Here is a 5,933-nt window from a genome sequence, read left to right on the forward strand (position 1 = left end):
ATACGACATAAGCAAGAAGATGTTTTTCAAGTATTATAAGCAAAGATAATGTTTAAGGAAAATATTTATATTTGAAAGGTCTTTGATTCCGTGTGAGCATTACATATTTAGATCAGATTTCTCATCTGGTCAATAATGGTAATCTTTCACCCGAAAATAATAATAAAAAAAAGATGTTGCTAAATTGAAGGCGTGGGATTCCACCTTAATTGAACCAAAAAAAGGATACCATCTTAATTAAGATTTGAAAACGATCTATTGTTTAGAATTAGATGACCAATTCCAATGCTATAGGGAACAATCATGCTTCTAGTTTAGTCCCACATTGGAAACTTCATCAAAAGTTGTCATCTTATAAAGTCTTGTCTCCAAAGATTGAATGCCGAGCTCAGTAGCTAGAGCTTGTAACCAAGCAGGGCAACAAGGTGATTGGATGCTGATATAGCTCTTGCTGGGTTGGATTTGATGGTACAGTTCCTAGCTTGCCCGTTCCAAGTGAGGAGTTGAGCCATGTGGTTTAGGCGAAGGCTTGGACTTCATGACTCTTAGAGTGGAGGGCAATGCGTCAGGCTGGTTTCACAGAGCAGCGATAAGCTCCCGCTCCTAACGGTGGAAGGATTACAAGCTGGTGTGCCTTGAACCCATTGTGCCCCAAGAGATGTCTCCAGCCAGACAATCACTTTTTCTTTTTATTTTATTTCCCAAGAATCCTTCCAAATGGGATTACTTCCCCCAACCCCATATGAAGAAAATGACCATAACACCCAAGGCTATAATTTCTATTTTCAAACTTCCCAAAATGAATAAAATGACCATAATGCCCAAGCCAATAACTTCTATTTTCAAAGTTGAATTACAAACGGAAAGAATGCAAAGAAAACTCTGTTTTTGATAAGTAGGTTGCTTATCTTGATGGGTAAGTCTTATGTATTTATAAATAAACATGGCTGTTGTACAAGATTCGTTTACAATATTCAAATTTGAATTCAAAATTAAAAACTTGAATTCAAAAATTGAATTCAAAAACTTGAATTCAAAAATCAAATTCAAACCATAACAGATCCGTTATGGTCTTTCATCCCCACTCAAACTCTGCATTGGCAGGTGCAAGAGTTTGTCTCTATACTTGAAGAAAGCTTGTGATGTTAAGCCCTTAGTAAACACATCTGCAATTTGATCATCTGACCGAACAAAGTGCACTTTTATGGTGGTGTTGTTCGAACCAAGTCTCGGACAAAATGATAGTCCACTTCTATATGTTTTGTGCGAGCATGTAGCACTGGATTTGCAGCCATTTGTGTTGCAGACACATTATCACAATAAATGTCCATTCCTCTTGGAAGTTGTACTTGCAAATCACGTAGAACATAAGAAAGCCATAGTAACTCGAGATCTTTGTGTGACAAAGGGATTTGTACTCAGCTTCCGTACTTGATCTAGATACTGTAGGTTGTTTCTTGGAAGACCATGATAACAAATTATCCCCAAGAAAAGTGCAAAACCCACTAGTTGATCGGCGTGTGTCTGGACATCCTGCCCAATCTGCATCAGTGTAAGCAGCTATAAAAGAAAGTTGGGTTGGTTTCAAGAGAACACCAGCACCAATAGTGTGCTTGACATAACGTAAAATACGTTTTGCTGCTTGTAGATGATCTTCTGTGGGAGATTGCATGAACTGACACACATGTTTGACTGCATAGGAGATATCTGGTCTAGTGATCGTCAAATATTGTAAGGCTCCTACTAATTGTCTATATGGTGTTGGATCAGGTAGAGGATAACCTGTGGTTGATGATAACTTTGTTCCAACTGCAATTGGGGTTGTGCATGGCTTTGAAGTCTCCATTCCTGTAGACTTTAATAAATCAATGGAGTATTTACTTTGAGTTAGTAAAAGACCATCTGAACTTCGATTGGCCTCAATTCCCAAGAAGTAATGCAAGTGTTCCAAATCTGTCATTGCAAATTCTTTGCTCAGGCTTTGAATAACCTCTTGAATTGCAGCTTCATTGGCTCCTGTCAATATTATATCATCTACATATAACAACAATACTATCATTGTACCTCGGGTTTTGCGTATAAACATGGAAGAATCTGCGACGCTTTGCTTGAAACCTTCTCCTTGTAGGTATGTTTTGAATCTGTGAAACCAAGCTCGTGGAGCTTGTTTGAGACCATAAATTGCTTTTCGTAGATGACAAATATGTGTTGATTTAGATGTGGAAACAAACCCCTGTGGTTGTTCCATGTAAAAATCTTCTGCTAAGTTGCCATTCAAGAAAGCATTTTTCACATCAAGTTGATGTATTGGCCATGACTTTGAGAGTGCAATGGTTAATACTGTCCGAATGGTGGCTGGCTTTACAATTGGACTAAATGTTTCATGAAAGTCCACTCCTGCCTGCTGGTTGAACCCCTTGGCAACTAATCGTGCCTTATATCTCTCAATGGAACCATCACTTTTTGTCTTGATCCTGTACACCCACTTACAACCTACAATATTCATACCCTTGGAATAAGGCACCAAGTTCCAAGTCTGATTGTCTATTAAGGCTTTGTATTCTTTTTGCATTGCATCAATCCACTTTGGGTCTTTTGAGGCTGATTTGTAGGTTTTAGGTTCAGTTGGGATGTTGGAGATGGTGGTAAGAAAGGTTTGAGGTATTGGGTGTCTAATAGTGAGTAAAGAGAGAGGGGTTTTTGGTTTGGCGGAATTTGTTTTACTCCTAGTAATCATAGGATGAGATGGTTGGGGCTGTGGTTGGTCTATTGTTGGTGGGGATTAATTAACATCTTGGGTTGGATTTGCCATTGATATGGCTGGTGATGATGTTGTAGGGGTTGTTTGTGATGGTTGGTTGTTTGAAATAGGTGAAGAAGAATGAGAAGTGAGTGGAGGCACATTTGGTGGGATGTGTGGGATGAAAACAGGTAGAGAAATAAGTTCAACTGGTGGTTTGTTTGATGATTGGTGTGATGGGGGATTTGAAAATGGAAATTCCTTTTCTTCAAAAATAACATGTCTGGATAAATATACCTTGCCAGTGTCCTTATCTAAGCATCTATAACCCTTGTGATAGAGACTGTAACCAAGAAAGACACAAGCCTTGGACTTTGGCGATAATTTGTCTTCTCTGTAGGATGTCAAGTTGGGGTAACAAAGGCAGCCAAAAACTCTCAATAAACAATAATCTGGTTTGAAGCCAAACAGTGCTTCATGAGGAGATTTTCCCTGCAATACTGGTATAGGTAACCGGTTTATTAAATAGACAGCAGTAGTAAAGGCTTCTAACCAATATTCTTTGGGCATGTGAGCTTGGAATAGAAGGGATAAACCCATCTCTGTAATGTGTGTGTGTTTTCTTTCTGAAACTCCATTTTGTTTTGGAGTATGAGGACATGAAATCCTGGATACAATGCCACATTCATCAAGATAGTTTTTGAAAGCTCCCTTTGTTAACTCTAAGGCTCCATCACTTTGAAAAAATTTAATAGAAGTAGAAAGCAAGTTTTCAGCCATATTTTTAAAATGCTTGAAACAATAAATTGCATCAGATTTAAATCGCAAAGGATAGAACCAAGTAAATCGACTGAAATCATCAACAAAAATAATATATGAATTGAATCCACTAATTGACAAAGTTTTAGTGGGACCCCACAAATCACAATGAATAAGCTGTAATGGTCGAGTAGTTCTACTAACTGAAATAGAAAAGGGTAATTTGTGATGTTTGCCAAGTTGGCAAGCGTCACAAATTTTATTGGATCTAAGTGTGTCAAAAGAATTAAATAAGACACTATTTCTCAAATGAGTAAGTACTGCAGAAGAAGGATGACCAAGCCGGCGATGCCAAATATCAGAAGGAGCTTTATTTCCATAAAGAGCCAAAGGAGGCACATCATTAGCCGAGAAGGAATACAATTTATCTTTGACTGGACCCTTCAGTAGAGTGATGCCTGACTCCAAATCCTTAACACAGAAACCCCATGGAAAAAATTCAACAGAACAATTATTGTCAGATGTAAGTTGAGAAATGAAAATTAAATTCTTTGACAATTGGGGAACGATGAGTATGTCATTAAGAGATAAATGATTTGAATGTGTTTTCAAAGTTGAGGAGCCTATATGAGTTATAGGGAGTTTCTTACCATCACCAATTGAAACCTGGTCTTCTCCTTTGTAAGTGGCAGATTGCTGTAGCATGATTGGATCAAATGACATATGGTTGGTAGCACCTGAATCCGGTATCCATTGTGCATCATTCTGTGGTGTAATGTGTTGGGTATTTTGGGTACTATGTAAGCCAGCATAAGGAATGATCATTCTTTCTCCAGGTTTGAAATGCTGGATTCGGCATTTGAGTTCCTCCAGTAGTGATAGTTTGATTTGGCATCGATCCAGTACCATCAAGATGATCCATAAGATCACAGGTAATAAAAATGGATTCTAATTGTTCTCTCCACATGAGATAATTTTCTCCATCAAGCTTGACAGAAACAAGGTTGGAGAGATTGGTAATGGGGAATGGAGTGTTAGCAGTGGCCATTGAAAATGTAGTGTTTTGGAAAAAAAAAATCTCAAAACCTTAGCTCTAATACCATGAAAGAATGCAAAGAAACTCTGTTTTTGATAAGTAGGTTGCTTACCTTGATGGGTAAGTCTTATGTATTTATAAATAAACATGGCTGTTGTACAAGATTCGTCTACAATATTCAAATTTGAATTCAAAATTAAAAACTTGAATTTAAATTTAAAAACTTAAATTCAAAACTTGAATTCAAAAATTGAATTCAAAAACTTGAATTCAAAAATCAAATTCAAACCATAACAGATCCGTTATGGTCTTTCACAAACAGTATCCACCTCTTGCTCATGGCTCAACTTGTGAGTCCGTATGAGAAGAAATCTTCGGATGTTGAGTTGAGGACCTTAAGAGAGTATGGACTCAAATGTAAAAGGGAGTTGTGGAGGGTTCAATATGGTTTGAGCCATATCCATAATGCCGCGAGGGAGCTTCCCCCCATCGGGCTATCAGCTAATCCAAATAAAGAGTCGACGCTCAACGAATCGCTAGCAAGTAGGGGAAGCTTGTCTCTACTTCTACCCTCAATTCTTGGTATGACTGGTGATACAAGAAGAGAACCGGATCTGTGGACATTTTCTATGTTTTGTTATAAATTTATCCTTTGTTTCTTTTGTGAGAATTGGCTATCTCTCTTTCTAATTTTATTTGTTTAGCTCCAGAAACATATCAATAGGAAACGTTAAATGGCAGCTAACCCAAATGAAGAATCGTCGCTCAATGAGCAGCAAGCAAGTAGGAGAAGATAATTGCCTTTGCTTCTACCCTTAATTCTGAGTATGAGTGGTGCTCCTTATAGTGAACCAGATACTATAAAGATGAATTGGGGGAAAGAGAGAGGGGAGCTAAGATAAGGTAAATTTGAGAAATGTTGGATGTTGAGTTGAAGACCTTAAGAGAGTATGGACTCAAATGTAAAAGGGAGTTGTGGAGGGTTCAATATGCTCTGAGCCATATGCATAATGCCGCGAGGGAGCTTCCCCCCATCGGGCTATCAGCTAATCCGAATAAAGAGTCGACGCTCAACGAATCGCTAGCAAGTAGGGGAAGCTTGTCTCTACTTCTACCCTCAATTCTTGGTATGACTGGTGATACAAGAAGAGAACCGGATCTGTGGACATTTTCTATGTTTTGTTATAAATTTATCCTTTGTTTCTTTTGTGAGAATTGGCTATCTCTCTTTCTAATTTTATTTGTTTAGCTCCAGAAACATATCAATAGGAAACGTTAAATGGCAGCTAACCCAAATGAAGAATCGTCGCCAATGAGCAGCAAGCAAGTAGGAGAAGATAATTGCCTTTGCTTCTACCCTTAATTCCGAGTATGAGTGGTGCTCCTTATAGTGAACCA

The 5,933-nt window shown here is 38.1% G+C and overlaps 1 non-coding gene across 1 annotated transcript; it reads left to right on the forward strand.

Moving 5' to 3' along the window:
* The first annotated feature begins 381 nt into the window (after positions 1-381).
* LOC149026248 (signal recognition particle RNA) lies at positions 382-684 on the forward strand. The gene has a single exon (XR_016171963.1).
* The last annotated feature ends 5,249 nt before the right edge of the window (positions 685-5,933 follow it).

The sequence above is a fragment of the Hakea prostrata genome, chromosome 2 (genome assembly GCF_041222555.1).
Source record: "Hakea prostrata isolate BN-2017 chromosome 2, UWA_Hpros_2, whole genome shotgun sequence".
Taxonomy (NCBI): Eukaryota; Viridiplantae; Streptophyta; class Magnoliopsida; order Proteales; family Proteaceae; genus Hakea; species Hakea prostrata.